The sequence below is a fragment of the Oryctolagus cuniculus genome, chromosome 4, assembly GCF_964237555.1.
Source record: "Oryctolagus cuniculus chromosome 4, mOryCun1.1, whole genome shotgun sequence".
Classification (NCBI taxonomy): Eukaryota; Metazoa; Chordata; class Mammalia; order Lagomorpha; family Leporidae; genus Oryctolagus; species Oryctolagus cuniculus.
The window spans coordinates 16862650-16878300 of record NC_091435.1 but is presented as its reverse complement, the minus strand read 5'-3'; the positions used below and the strand labels follow the sequence as shown (position 1 = coordinate 16878300).

The window sequence follows — 15651 nt, the reverse complement described above, 5'->3', positions numbered from 1 at the left end:
GGCAAAGGAAGACCTTTCTGTCTGTCTCTCTCTCTCACTGTCCACTCTGCCTGTCAAAAAAAAAATAAAAATAAAAAAAATAAATAAATAAATAAAAAATAAATAAAAGTCAGAAAAAAAAAACACAAATGGGCCAAAGATTTTTATAGTTAAAAAATTAAATCACAAATGTCCTCTTTTAAACAGAGAAGAACCCTTTGTTTCAAAACTCTTATGACTGTCCTGGTGAGATTCAAGCCTGTGGTGGCTGTTCTTTGCAGCACTGGGCATTTATCTCTGCATTCTCTCCCAGCTAAGTGTATTCTACCTTCCCAAGGAAGATTCGATGGACATGGACATAAGCTCCCTCAGGCCCTAGAACTATCTTTTTGATTGTGAACTACAGGCTAACAGATTATCACTTGAAAGTGGACCATGTTGAAATGAGCACCAGTCATCTTAAGAATGGTCAGTCTAGATATTGGTGCAAAGGATGAACTGCACATTGTTGGAGCAGAGGCAATGAATCATGAGGGAGGGCCAACTACAGCAAAACTGTCAACTTTGAAAATGTATGTACAATCAACTGTTTCCCTTGGGGGCTCAGAAATAACATTGCCTAAAGTCTTCAGTTTGAAATGTGGTTCAGGGCCTATGCAAAATAGTGGGCAGCACTTAGTAGCTATGGAGGAAGATGCCAAGTCAGAAGATGAAAAGGGAGATGTGAAGCTATTAGTATATCTGGAAAGTGACCTACTCCTGAAGGTGGCAGCAAGTTGCCACAGAAAAAAATAAAACTTCCTGTTGGGGAAGATGACAAAGAAGATGATAATGATCATAATGAAGATGATGACGATGAAGATTTTGGTGATGAAGAAACTGAAGAAAAAACTCCAGTAAAGAAATCTATATGAGATACCCCAGCCAAAAATGCACAAAAATCAAACCAGAATGAAAAAGACAAAATCATAACCAAGATCAAAAAGTTAAAAGTTCCAAAACACCAAAGGGACTTAGTCCTATAGATATTAAAGCAAAAATAGAAGCAGTCTTGGGCTCTAGTGGTAAATTAACCTCAAAGAGTGAGAGAGGAAAATGAGCAAAATATTGACCATAATGAGTATCACCACCAATCCACACCGAAGTCTTCTGTTTTAGTCTCCGTACTCCTTCCTGATTTGTCATCCACACCCCCTCCCAGACTGGAAGCAATTTCTTGACTAAAGCACTTTCCTTTCCCTTGCTGTGATTCAGTGAACATGTCACATTGCTCTCTATTACACATGCCTATGCCTCGTCTCTTTAACCACATTTTAATCATCTTCGTATCTCCTTAGCTGCTTAAGAAATGTTTCAATGATAAATAAAAGTCTTGTGACATTCAAGATTGCAACAGCAGAGCATTAAGATAATAATGGGTCCCCTTGTAAGCATGGGCTTCCATGACTGCCCCAGTCACCCACCCATGCGGTTGGCCCTGGAATTACTGGATTCCAATGCATCCAATTCAAAATCTGGGAGTAATAAAGAACTCCCTTTGTAATTTTGGGCCGGAGATGATCTTCTTACTTCAATTTAAAATCAATAAATTGGGCTAGATGCTGTAGTATAGCCAGTAAAGCTGCCACCTGCAGCACCAGCATCCCATATGGAGGCCAGTTAAAGTCCTGACTGCTCCACTTCTGATCCAGCTCCCTGCTAATGGCCTGGGAAAGCAGAGAAGGATGGCCCAAGTTCTCGGGCCCCTGAATCCACATGGGAGACCCAGAGGAAGCTCCTGGCTCCTGGCCTTGGATCAGCCCAGCTCTGGCAGTTGCAGCCATTTGAGGAGTGAACTAGAAGATGGAAGATCTCTTTCTCCCTTGCTTTGTCTGTAACTCTGCCTTTCAAATAAATAAATATATCTTTTTAAAAATCAATAAACTATATAAGGAAAAATTTGATGACATAAAACTTCTGCACAAATCTCAAAAGCAAATCGAAGGAAAATGAGTAAAAAATGTGAAACATATTTAAAAAGGCTAATCTCCCTTACACAAAAAGATCACCAAGAAATCAATTAGGAAAAGACCAAAACAATATGGATAAATTATACAAAGAGATAGTACAGAAAAAGAGTGTTATATTAGGTTGTTTCATTTGAAATTGTAGCCTTTGTATGTCAAAAATGTATGAAAACTGGGAATTTCATATGATTCAAATTAATTGTTATTAAAGATGTGAACCAATGTTCAACTCCACTCATAATAGAAGAAACACAAATCAGAACATCACTATTGGATTAGCAAACCAAAAACCAAGAAGTTTTGAAACACATTGGTGAGGTTAAGGGAAACTGAGGAGCTCACACATCACACATTGGTATAAATTAATCTATCTTAGAGGCCAATTTGACACACCTATTGAAATTAAACATATATATAATTTTGAAATATTAGATGGAAAATTTAAGCATAGAATAGTGTGTGTTGGCCAGCACCGTGGCTCACTAGGCTAATCCTCTGCCTGCAGTGCCTGCACCCCAGGTTCTAGTCCCAGTTGGGGCACCGGATTCTGTCTCACTTGCTCCTCTTCCAGTCCAGCTCTCTGCTGTTGCCCAGGAGTGCAGTGGAGGATAGCCCAGGTCCTTGGGCCCTGCACCCGCATGGGAGACCAAGAGGAAGCACCTGGCTCCTGGCTTTGGATTGGCACAGCACGGCGGGTGCAGCACGCTGGCCTTAGCAGCCACTTGGGGGGCAAACCAACAGAAAAAGGAAGACCTCTCTCTCTCTCTCTCTCTCTCTCATTGTTTAACTCTATCTGTCAAAAAAAAGAATAGTGTGTGTTGTTACATCTTGCATAAAATAAAAAGAAGAGAAATAAGATTCTACAAGTATATCTACAAGTATATTTCTTTTGTAGGCTTAAAGAAACTTTGGAAGATTATAACACAAGAAATTATAACACCAGAGGGAAGGTATTAGAAATAGGGAGCAGAGAATTAAAAAGAAAAATCTTCTTACCAACTGCTTAATAATTTTAGCATTTTGAAGCAGGGGAATATATTGCCTATTCAAAAAAACCTTAATTTAAATAAATTAGTCTTGGGACTGATTTAAAAAGACTATGTAGTAGATATCTATTTGTATCATCTATGCCTAGGGTTACTATTTTTTTAACATTTATTTAATAAAAATAAATTTCCAAAGTAGAACTTTTGGATTATAGCGGCTTTTCCCCCCATAACCACCCTCCCACCAGCAACCATCCCATCCCCCCTCCCTGTCCCATCCCATTCTTCATCAAGATTCATTTTCAATTATCTTTATATACAGAAGATTGATTTAGTATATACTAAGTAAAGATTTCAACAGACTGCACCCACACAGAAACAAAAAGTATAAAGTACTGTTTGAGTACTAGTTATACCATTAATTCACATAGTACAATACATTAAGGACAGAGATCCTACATGGGGAGTAAGTGCACAGTGACTCCTGTTGTTGATTTAACAATTGACACTCTTAATTGTGAAGTCAGTAATCACCCTACGCTCTTGTCATGAGTTGCCAAGGCTATGGAAGCCTTCTGATTTCACCAACTCTGATCTTATTTAGACAAGGCCATGGTCAAAGTGGAAGTTCTCTCCTCCCTTCAGAGAAAGGGACCTCCTTCTTTGACGGCTCCTTCTTTCCACTGGGATCTCACTCACAGAGAGCTTTCATTTAGACTTTTTTTTTTTGCCAGAGTGTCTTGGCTTTCCATGCCTGAAATACTGTCATGGGCTCTTCAGCAAGATCCAATTGCCTTAAGGGCTGATTCTGAGGCCAGAGTGCTGTTTAGGACATCTGCCATTCTAAGAGTCTGCTGTGTATCCTGCTTCCCATGTTGGATCATTCTCTCCTTTTTAATTATATCAATTAGTATTAGCAGACACTAGTCTTGTTTATGTGATCCCTTTGACACTTAATCCTATCATTATGATCAATTGTGAACTGAAACTGATCACTTTGACTAGTGAGATGGCATTGGTACATGTAGGGCTATCTATCTGTAGGGCCTAGTGAAAATGAAAATACAGGGCCTTGTGTGAAAAAATTCTTACAACTTTCATAGCGGTGACAGAAGAGCATTAACATAATCATGTGGTACCTTCTAAGTATGTGCTTCCATGGGACTTCCCAAGTCATGCACCCAAGAAGTTGCTCCTGAAGGTACACATGACCGGCCTCATCAATATGCCCATTTCAAAATACCAATGTAGCTCCACAACAGAAAATAGCTTGTTTCCCAGAAGGTCTCAGAAACAGAAGTCTGAAAATTTTATTTCCTTCATTTTCTCATGTTCCATATTATTTTCTAAACAACTCATCTGAATATATATATTGACAGTAACTCAATGGGACTGGCATACATATCCTTAAATCTCAGGCTTTGGAACAAAATTGTCTTGGATCACAAGTTTATCATCATCCAAAATGATAGAAGTTTTAGCATTATGGTACAGAGGGTTAAGCCACTGCTTGGGACACCTGCATCCACATTGGAGTGCTAGTTGAAGTCCCGGCTATTCTACTTCCATCGAGCTATCAGCTTATGTGCCTGGGAGGCAGTAGGTGGTGGCTCTAGTAATTGAGTTCCTCCCTGCCGTGTGGGGGACTCAGGCAGAGTTCCTGGCTTCTGGCTTTGGCCTGACCCATCCTAAATATTCCAGCCATTTGAGGAGTGACGCAACAGATGGAAGATCTTTCCCTTTCTCTGTCTCTTTCACTCTTTGTGTCATTGTTTTTCAAATAAATGAATAAATCTTTTACAGTTATATAATTTTTATAAATGGTATTTGTATACATCACCAGATTTTTCAAAGTAATAAAAAAGTTTTTATTGTACTGCATTCAACCAAGTTGTGAAACCCAAATAAGTCCTGGAGACTAATGTGATCCAATTTCAGTCTAGTGCTGCAATCAAAGAATCATAGTTTGGCAGCCAAAAAAATAATAGAGAGAACTTGCAAGGTTTTCGTTCAGCCTCTTACAGAAAGAGACACATCCTTAGCCAAAGAAAGAAACACATCCTTAATGCCCAGGAAAACATCTTCAAAATTATCTCTCATCACTGCCTCTCTCAGATGCCTCTACTCAGCTGCTTCTCAAAATTCTCTTCTTTCCCATCACTCCTCATTCCCACCTACATAGGTTTTCCTTTCCCTACCCCATTCTTCCTATCTCCATCACTATATCTTCTTCTCATATGGTCACATGTGAATCATTCATCTGCATTTCTTGGGGACCCTGGTTATGGAGGAATGGGAGTTACAGAGCAAGACCAGAATTGTCTTTCATGAGCATGAAATTATGCATACTCATAAGCCATAATTTTTGCCCTTGATAAAATTGTCACTGCCAATATTGTGCTGTTAACAGAAGTTCTCCCAAAATGAACACAGTGTATTCCTTAGGAAAAAATCAAAACTGAAAATTGTTTTGGAATCAAGTAATGAAGAACAAGTGTTCTAAAGAATGAAGTCAACATTTTAAATGATCTTGTTAAATTAGCATGTGGTATTTATTAGCTTTGTCTCCAAAAGATAAATGCTATCTTCTCATAAGCAAGCTTTGTTTTTTGCCATGTCTTCTAGAATCAGGAGGCACAGGCAAATTTACTTGATTTTGCAATTCAGACCAGACCAAGAATTACCATATGGTACATTTGTACCACATAAGTTTAGTTAATGGTGTTCCATTAAAAAGAAAGAATAGGAAAAAGTGCAAAATAAAACATGAACATTTTGTAATTCAAAACAAAGATAAGGACAGCTAGTTTTTTTCCAGCTGTTAACAGAAAGATTCCAGTGCTCTTCATTGCAATGCTACATAATAATTTTCATTGTTCCTCACTTGCAGAAGCAAGAAAGCTGAAGCATCAAGAACTGAACAATTTCTCAGGGCATTTAAATGATGTAGAACAAAGGTAAATGTTCATTCTCAACTAAGTTGACTTCTAAGCCTATTTTATTACTGTTCCATGCTGCGGACCAATGAAATCCTATTTGTGTTTCCGAATTCTGAGCTTGAATAATAACTCTAATGCCAAGTTCACAACAGTGCTAGCTCCCTTCTACATTTTTCCTTCCCACCACCTGCCCATAAAACCCAGTATCATTTAGGTTCCCGAATTACATTATTAGCTATTACATGACAAAATTTAGCTTACTACCTTGCATAAAAAGATAAACTAATGAGCATGAGCTTTTCCTAATTGCCTTCAACCGTATCAACTTGTCAGGAACCTGGAGGCTGCCATCAACTAAGTTGCTTCTCAAACAATGCAACCTCAGGGGCCTGTGCTTAGGTGTAGCAGGCTAAGCCTCCACCTGTGGCACTGGCATCCCATTTGGGCGCTGGTTCATGTCCCAGCTGCTCCTCTTCCAATCCAACTCTCTACGTATGCCCTGGGAAAGCAGTGGAAGATGGCCCAAGTGCTTGGACTCCTGCACCCACATGGGAGACCCGGAAGTAGCTTCTGGCTCCTGGTTTCCAATTGGCCCAGCTCCAGCCATTGTGGCCATTTGGGGAATGAACAAGCAGATGGAAGACCTTTCTCTCTCTCTCTACATCTTAAATAAATGAATAAAATCTCTTTATCTTAATATACAGAAGATCACATTTTTAATCGAAAATGAATCTTGATGTGAATGGAAGGGGAGAGGGAGTGGGAAAGGGGAGGGTTGTGGGTGGGAGGGACGGTATGGGGGGGAAGCCATTGTAATCCATAAGTCGTACTTTGGAAATTTATATTCATTAAATAAAAGTTAAAAAAAATGCAGTACCAGTCTCAGAGTCCCCACATCTCAAAGCTGGGTACTATCTCCATAGAGACTTCCCTGAGACTTTACATTGTTGTAAAGTTCTGCTTTTCCTCTGAAACTAGTGTATTTATAGGTGCTACATGCTTTAAGCTTGTACAACCATGAAAACTGAAGTGACAGCTAAACAAGCAAAACCTTGACAGAAAGTTGAAAATGAAGTTGTCCAAGAACTCAGTGGTACATTGTTTCTGCCTACTGTGGTTCTTCAGCAGTTTGGGGAGCTCTTTTCTCTCTCACTTGTTTTTGAGTATGTGCAACAGTATGCACTGTGGCGTAGTGTCTGTTTTCCAAAACTCCAGAAACATGAGTCAGCTGTTCAACTATTATCCACAATTTTGGTAAAGTACCGTATTGATATCATGTGAACATGTTTTCCAGGAATTTCATCTCCAGTGCTTCCATAATGCTGTCATAATGACTGTCTTGTTGGGCATGAGAAATATATGTGTTGACTTTCAAGGGAAATTTGTCAAAATGGATTATTATGGGCTCTATTTATTTATTCAGATAGGCTATACAATGCACTGATTTAATGAATTTGACATCTTTGAGCATGTAAAATGTCACATGCCATATGCAACATGACTGTAACTTAATGATATACTTTTAACTCAGAATACTTGGTAGAAGATACTTTTAGCAGGCTATTCCCAGTTGAATTGTCTTCCCTCAAAAAAAAGATATGATGAAGTCCAAACCCCCAGTAACCCAGAATGTGACCTTGTTTAGAAATAGTATTGTTGTGGACTTAATGCATACTAAACTGATCTTTTGTAAAAAAAAAAAAAAAAAGAAAGAAAGAAATTATCAATTCCCAACTTGACTCTCACTGGGATTAAACATGACAATAGGTCTGATCTGATTTCATCATCATTAAAAAAAATCATCTATTATTTTTCACTTTATGTTTCTGTGTGGGAGCAAACTGTTGAAATCCTTACTTAATGTATACTTAGCTGATCTTCTGTATATTAAGATAATCAAAAATGAATCTTGATGTGAATGGAAGGGGAGAGGGAGTGGGAAAGGGGAGGGTTGTGGGTGGGAGGGACGGTAAAAAAAAATAAATACTTGATCAGCATAGCCCTGACTGTTAATGAACAACTTAATACATTATCCCTCTTAGTAGTTTTTTTGTCTGTTCTACTTAATATGACTGATTTAATTCTGTAATTAATACACAGTTATTCTTAAGTGTTGAAATTTAACTGAAATGTGATCCCTGTTAAACATAAGAGTAGGAATAAGAGAGGGAAGAGATATATAATTTGGGACATGCTCAAGCTGACTTGCCCCAAATGGTAGAGTTAGAAACATACCAGGGGACTCCAATTTAATCCCATCAAGGTGGCATGTACCAATGCCATCTCACTAGTCCAAGTGATCAATTTCAGTTCGCAATTGATCATAATGAAAGGACTAAGAGTCAAAGGGAGCACATAAGCAAGTCTAGTACCTGCTAACACTAACCGATAGAATAAATAAAGGGGAGAGTGATCCAACATGGGAAGTGAGATACTCAGCAGACTCATAGAATGGCAGATGCCCTAAATAGCACTCTGGCCTCAGAATCAGCACTAAAGGCATTCAGATCTGGCTGAAAAGCCCATGAGAGTATTTCAGGCATGGAAAGCCAAGACACTCTGGCAAAAGATCTCTGTGAGTGAGATCTCAGTGGAAAGAACAGGTCTTCAAAGAAGGAGGTACCTTTCTCTGAAGGGAGGAGAGAACCTCCACTTTGACTATGACCTTGTCTAAACAAGATAAGAATCGGAGAACTCAAGGGGCTTCCATAGCCTTGGAAACTCATGACTGGTGCATAGGGAGATTACTGATGCCATAGACAGGAGTGTCAATTGGTAAAGTCAACAACAGGAGTCACTGTGCACTTACTCCTCATGTAGGATCTCTGTCCTTAATGTGCTGTGCATTGAGATTTAATGCTATAACGAGTACTCAAATAATATATTTCACTTTGTGTTTCTATGGGGGTGCAAACTGTTGAAATCTTTACTTAATGCATACTAAACTGATCCTCTGTAAAAAAAAAAAAAAAAAAAAAAAAAAAAAAAAAAAAAAAAAAAAAGAAAGAAAGAAAGAAAAGAAACTATCAACTCCCAACTTGACTCTCACTGGGATTAAACATGACAATAGGTCTGATCTGATTTCATCATCATTAAAAAAAATCATCTATTATTTTTCACTTTATGTTTCTGTGTGGGAGCAAACTGTTGAAATCCTTACTTAATGTATACTAAGCTGATCTTCTGTATATTAAGATAATCGAAAATGAATCTTGATGTGAATGGAAGGGGAGAGGGAGTGGGAAAGGGGAGGGTTGTGGGTGGGAGGGACGGTATGGGGGGGAAGCCATAGTAATCCATTATTCGTACTTTGGAAACGTATATTCATTAAATAAAAGTTAAAAAAAAAAAAGAAGTTCCATGAGAACCCCCTGGGACAGCAGAGGTGGGAAGAGAAAAGTAAATAAATAAATAAATAAATAAATAAAAAAATTTTTAAAAAAAATCAACTCATACTACAGTAGGGTAGAATCCTTGGCCACCATGACTGGTACACTTATGAACAGAGGAAATTTACACACAGACTAGACATGCACAGAGAAAAGACTGGGCAGAGAGACACACAGGGGGAAATGATCATGCGAAGAAGGAAACAAAGATTCAGGTTGTGCTATCACAAACAAGGCCTGGACCCGACAGAATAAGGAACAGACAAGAAGGATCCTCCCCAGTGCTTCAGAGGGATCATGGCTTCGCCAACACCTTGATTGCAGACTTCTAGACTGTAGAACTGTGAGACAAGAACCTTCTGTTGTTCTCAAGCTATTTAGTTTGTGGTATTAGTTTCATAGGGCTTCCATATCAAAATAAGGAACCCTTGACAGTGCTTCAAGTATGATTGTTAGAAACTGCCAGAGGAAGCCAGGACTGAACTGAGATTCCTGCTTAAGTGGACTTAACTGGCTCAGAACTTTGCCATTTACATCATATGATTTCCAAAGGTACTTACTGTCTATAGTCATTGTCTCTCCCTGAACTCCAGAATCAGATCTCATTCTGGGTTGCTCCTCTTGTCTAATGCATCTCAAAATTAGTATAACAAATGAAGGCCCCCAGCCTACTCCATCTAAGTACATGACAACACTATCTTCTAAATTATTTCTGCCAAATCCCTGAAGTCACCTTCTTATTGCCCCACCAGATCCAACCCTCTGTGAGTCCTAATAAGTTCTACCTCTAGGTCAGTTCCCTGGGAACCCACTGTGAAATGGGGATAATGTGGAGGATCTTCATTAAGGATTGCCCTCCAAAACACCTATAGAGGGAGAGGCTGAGCTGCAATGCAGTCATCACAAAGAATGCAGTTCACCCAACAGAGAGCTCTGGAGCTGTGTGAGCCCTTTAGAGTATTCCATATTTAGTTAAAGATACCTCCTCTTTAACCTCATCCCACTTTCACAATGGTGAATATGAGATGTCCCTGAGAAAGAAGTCTGGCCTTGGCAGAGAGGCTCTATTTTGGCAGAGAACAATTCCCAGAGAGGGTCCTTAGCCAAGGGCCATGAACCTTCAAAATTTCCAACAATTGGGGGAATAAGCCTCTTAGTTCAGAAAAGACATCTGGGTAGCATATCACAGCAACTGCTACACTAGAGGGGAAAGAAGATCCATCCCAATCCAGCTAAATCTCATGAAATCAAATACCTATGAAACTTTGGGAACAAATGCAATGACGTGATTGCAAATGGGGCAAGATAATAAATTATAGCCAATGATTGCTTTTCTTCTGGCAGTTCACTTTTTTCTTGTCCTTCCCCTCCCATCTTTTACTCAAACAGCCAGACTTTCTGTTGTTTTTGCAGTAGATAGCTGTGAAAAGTTCCTCCAGTATGACTCTCCATCAACCGAGGTTTGCTGGGATAGTAGGAGAACTTACTGTCTAGAAATAACATTTGAGAGAAAAATTGGGTTCTGGTTCAAGCTAAGCTCACTGCCCTTTAGTCAGACAGGATTCAGCCAGCAAAGCAGAAGCTGCTGTAAGCATTTCAACCAAGAACTCATTTAATAGGAAGATTCAGAGACTGGCAAAACTGTTAAAATTACTGAGAGAACAACAGTCATAGAAGCCTCCATTTACATTCAATAAATCAGAAAGAACATTCTTTATAGTGGACAGTTAAGCTTATGATTATACAATAAACTGAAAGTACATCATTATGAAAATTAAAAGAAAAAGAAAGGAATGAGGAGGGAGAGTGGAAACATGGATGGGAGGGAAAGTAGGGTGAGAAGTATCACTGTGGTCCTAAATCTGTATTTATGAAATACATGAAATTTGTTCACCTTATATAAATAAAAAATGAAAATCTTTACTTAACATATGCTAAATTGATCTTCTGTATATAAAGATAATTGAAAATTAATCGTGATGTGAAGGGGAAGGGGAGAGGGAGTGGGAGAGGGGAGCGTTGTGGGTGGGAGGGAAGATACGGGGGGGAGGAGGCTATTGTGGTCCTTAAGCTGTACTTTGGAAATTTATGCTCATTAAATAAAAATAAAAAATAAAAAAGGATGAATAAACTCTATATGAACTGAAAAAAAAAATAACCCCAAGACAGTCCCACTAGTATCAGAATGGTTACTACTAAGGAAGCTGTGCAGGGCCTTTGGTGCAAAACCTCATTTCTGTCAACTGCTGATGTTCATCCATCTTCCTAGCGAGGCAACATTGAACCTTAGTGGGTCAAGGCTATTCACAATAACTAATAGAAAAACATCCAGCATATATGTCACGCCTCTATAATCCACAGCCAAAACCAAAACTGGAATCACCACTCATTCCTCCACAGTATTTCCATCACGGTGATTTCCCTTCAGAGACTCAGTCAGTGTGCCTCCTTCTCCACTCTGTGTTTTTCTGCTCCTTCTTGTAATCATAGCTTCTTGTTCATGGAAAGTAACATCTCTCACACCTCATCTTCTAAAGAGCCACTTTTCCAGAGTTCAAATAACATTGTGGAGGCTACTGTGGGTGGAAAGGTGGAAGGGAAGTCATGTGGAGAGACTTTCACTAAACCCAAGATTAAGGCTCATAACATGAAAAGGATAGGTTGTGCAATACATACTAAACAATGTTCCAATGATCCAGCCAAGAACATACAAAAAAAATCCAAAAGTGTGTCCAGTACTTTGGCATATTCCAACACAAAGGAAACCCACAAAGTGAGTAGAGATGTAGGAGTGGCTTATCCTCACCATTCCACTCATTTATAATAACTCTATATAAGTAAGATTCTTCATGTTTCTGACTCTCATACTAAGTTGTAATTTACTTGAGCATAAGTACCATTGGGTTGCTAATCTTTTTGTATTCTGGTATATAAAATGATACCAATTACATTGCAGGATTTCATTATTATTATTATCTATTTGAAAGACAGAGTTACAGAGAGAGGTAGAGTCAGAGAGAGGTCTTCCATTCTGGTTCACTCCCCAAATGACCACAATGGTCAGAGCTGAGCTGATCTGAAGCCAGGAGCCAGGAACTTCTTCTGGGTCTCCCACATGGGTGCAGAAGCCTAAGGAGTTGGGCCATATTCTACTGTTTTCCTAGGCCAGAGCAGAGAGCTAGATTGGAAGAGGAGCAGCTGGGACTTGAACCGTGCCTGTATGGGATGCTGGTGCTGCAGGCTGGAGCTTTAACCCATTGCACTACAGCACCAGCCCCTCAGGATTTCTATAAGTAAGTGGAATGGTAAGATGAAGCTAGAAAAGTTTTCTACCACATTTTCAACTGACTGTATAATGGGGTACATTTAAAAAGTTTGTGAAAATGTATGTTACCTTTTATTCAATTTTTTCATGAACTTTTTGAAGTATCCTCATGTATTCCACTTAGTCACTTTAAGCATCATACATCTAAAATAAAATTAATCTGTTCCTTCAAACTTTCTCCCCTTAACTAATAGTGATTTTTAATAATGTGGCTCATCAAAAAAGTAGATAAATCCTAAGGTGTCTTATTGATCTACATGGCTGTTAAACATATTTAGGAAGTGATCTGGGAATAAAAACAGTAGGAGGAAAAATTCTCAGGAAGATAAAATAAACATTTTTGGGCATTAGACCATTATCTTTAGTGTAGTCAGAAATATTCATGACATTCTTAAAAGTATTTGAATATCTGGAATTATTGAGTGATAATGTATGGCATTGCTAGGTTTATTTCGTATGGATAGAAAATCTCTTGAGTAATTACAAACATATTTTTAAAATTTTTTGGTCGGCGCCGCAGCTCACTAGGCTAATCCTCCGCCTAGTGGCACCAGCACACCGGGTTCTGGTCCCGGTCGGGGCGCCGGATTCTGTCCCGGTTGCCCCTCTTCCAGGCCAGCTCTCTGCTGTGGCCAGGGAGTGCAGTGGAGGATGGCCCAAGTGCTTGGGCCCTGCACCCGCATGGGAGACCAGGATAAGTACCTGGCTCCTGCCATCGGATCAGCGCGGTGTGCCGGCCGCAGCGCACTGGCCGCGGTGGCCATTGGAGGGTGAACCAATGGCAAAAAGGAAGACCTTTCTCTCTGTCTCTCTCTCTCACTGTCCACTCTGCCTGTCAAAAATAAAAAAAAAAAATTAAAAAAAATTTTATTATGTGTTCCTATACCAAATTTCATGAAAGCCAAAAAAAAGACATAGAAAGAGATAAACTCACCATGATGTTGGAAGGAAAGAAAGTGTACCATCTGAAGACATTTTGAAGTGTCTCTAAAAGACAATAAAGTGGCTGGCAGTCAGAATCATATCTCCAGAGTCACAAAACTCAAAAGAGCTCCTATTAAAATACCTGCAGGAGAAGGCTATAATTCAGTCCAGGAAGTTCCACAGTTAATACACAAAATAACAGCAAAGTTCTGAAGGAAGCCTTAAAGATGCTAAGTAAATTAAGTCCCTCCTACAACCTACTAAACAGCTGCTAGGAGAGACACAGGCAACCAGGCTACAGTACTAGATCAGCTCCAGGGCCCGAGACACAGTCAGTGATCAAATAAAACTGGCCAAGGAGGAACACGGCTTCACCTTACTTAGCACCTGGCACCCAACAGGATAGTCCATACTCCATCCCTCCAACACCATTACAGAGTGTGAACTGTAGTTGCCACCATCAGCATCCTCAAAGATGAGCAAAGATGAGTAAGCAACCAAAAATTAGCAAACATTTGCATGGTAACAAAATTAAAGAATGGTAGCAAATATAATCAATTGAATAACTGACATCTGAGAAAACAGAATGACTAGAACAACCAACATAGGAAGGTCTGTGAAGTAAATTTTACATATGGTTGTTTGCACAGAATGGTACCCTCTGAAATTCACATCTTTGAAGCTCCAACTTGTATGTTGAGGTAGGATCTTAAAAGACATAATTAAGGTAAAATCGATTGGTGTGGGCCCTAATTAAACCTGATTGAAGGATAGGGTTTACAAAGGGACATAGGCATGTACACACACACAGGGATGGAACATGAGAAGGGACAGGATGAAGATGGCCATCTGTAAACCACAAAGAGAGGCCTCAGGAAATCATCCTGCCAGCACTTTGATATGGACTTCAGTTCTCCAGAACTAGGAGAAAATAAATTTCTGTTTAAGCTACTCAAGCTGTGATATTTTGTCCTAGCAAACAAACACAATAGTGATATTTTCAGAAAGAAGTCAAGGGGATGCTGCCACTTGGAAAAATAAGGCGTTTGGAAATTTAAAATGTTATTGCAGAGGGGCCAGTGCTGTGACGTAGCAGATAAAGCCACCACCTGCAGTACAGGCATCCCATATGAGCACCCATTTGAGTCCCAGCTGCTCCACTTCCAATCCAGCTTTCTGTTATGGCCTGGGATAGCAGTAGAAGATGGTTCAAGTCCCTGGGCCCCTGTACCCATGTGAGAGACTCAGAAGAAGCTCCTGGCTTCTGGCTTCAGATCAGTGCAGCTCTAGCCATTGCAGCCATCTGGGGAGTGAACCAGCAGATGGAAGACCTCTCTCTCTCTCTCTCTGCCTCTCCTTCTCTCTCTATGTAACTCTGACTTTCAAATAAATAAATAAATCTTTTAAAAAATGTTATTGCTGAAATTTTTTTAAGTTTTCTAAATAAGGTGCGCATACCAAAAGCATGAATTGGTATACCAGATCAAGCTAAGCAATTCTTCCAAAATGCTGCGTGAAATGGAAAGCATGAAGGAAGGGCAGACAAACGGAGTCTCAGCAGCTGTACGACAGTTATCTCAGAGGGAAACACAGACGATAGGAAACGAAGATAGCAGAGACATCACTGTAGAAACTTCCCCAGAGAGCAAGAAATACGTGCATCTTTTCATTTGCACAGATAATCCATTGCCAAACTGAGTGAACAAAAGAACTACAAAACACATACAAATGAAATTGAAACTACCTGATGAAAAATAAGATCTGAAAATCCTAAATCCTTCTGGATGGGATTATTAATTTATGAATAAGAGCTTAATCTCTGTAATCTCAACAGATATACCAGATACTAGAAGATATTGAAGTACTACACTCAAAAGTCCAAAGAAAAAATAACATTGAACCTTCTGTATATTAAGATAATCGAAAATGAATCATGATGTGAATGGAAGGGGAGAGGGAGTGGGAAAGGGGAGGGTTGTGGGTGGGAGGGATGGTATGGGGGGAAGCCATTGTAATCCATAAGTCGTACTTTGGAAAATTATATGCATTAAATAAAAGTTAAAAAAAAATGCAAAAAAAAAAAAAAAAATAACATTGAACCTA

General features: G+C 39.3%; 1 pseudogene; it reads left to right on the top strand.

Annotated features, from left to right (window-relative positions):
• The window catches only part of LOC108177911 (nucleophosmin-like), a 70086-nt pseudogene extending 54840 nt beyond the window's left edge, over positions 1–15246 (top strand).
• The last annotated feature ends 405 nt before the right edge of the window (positions 15247–15651 follow it).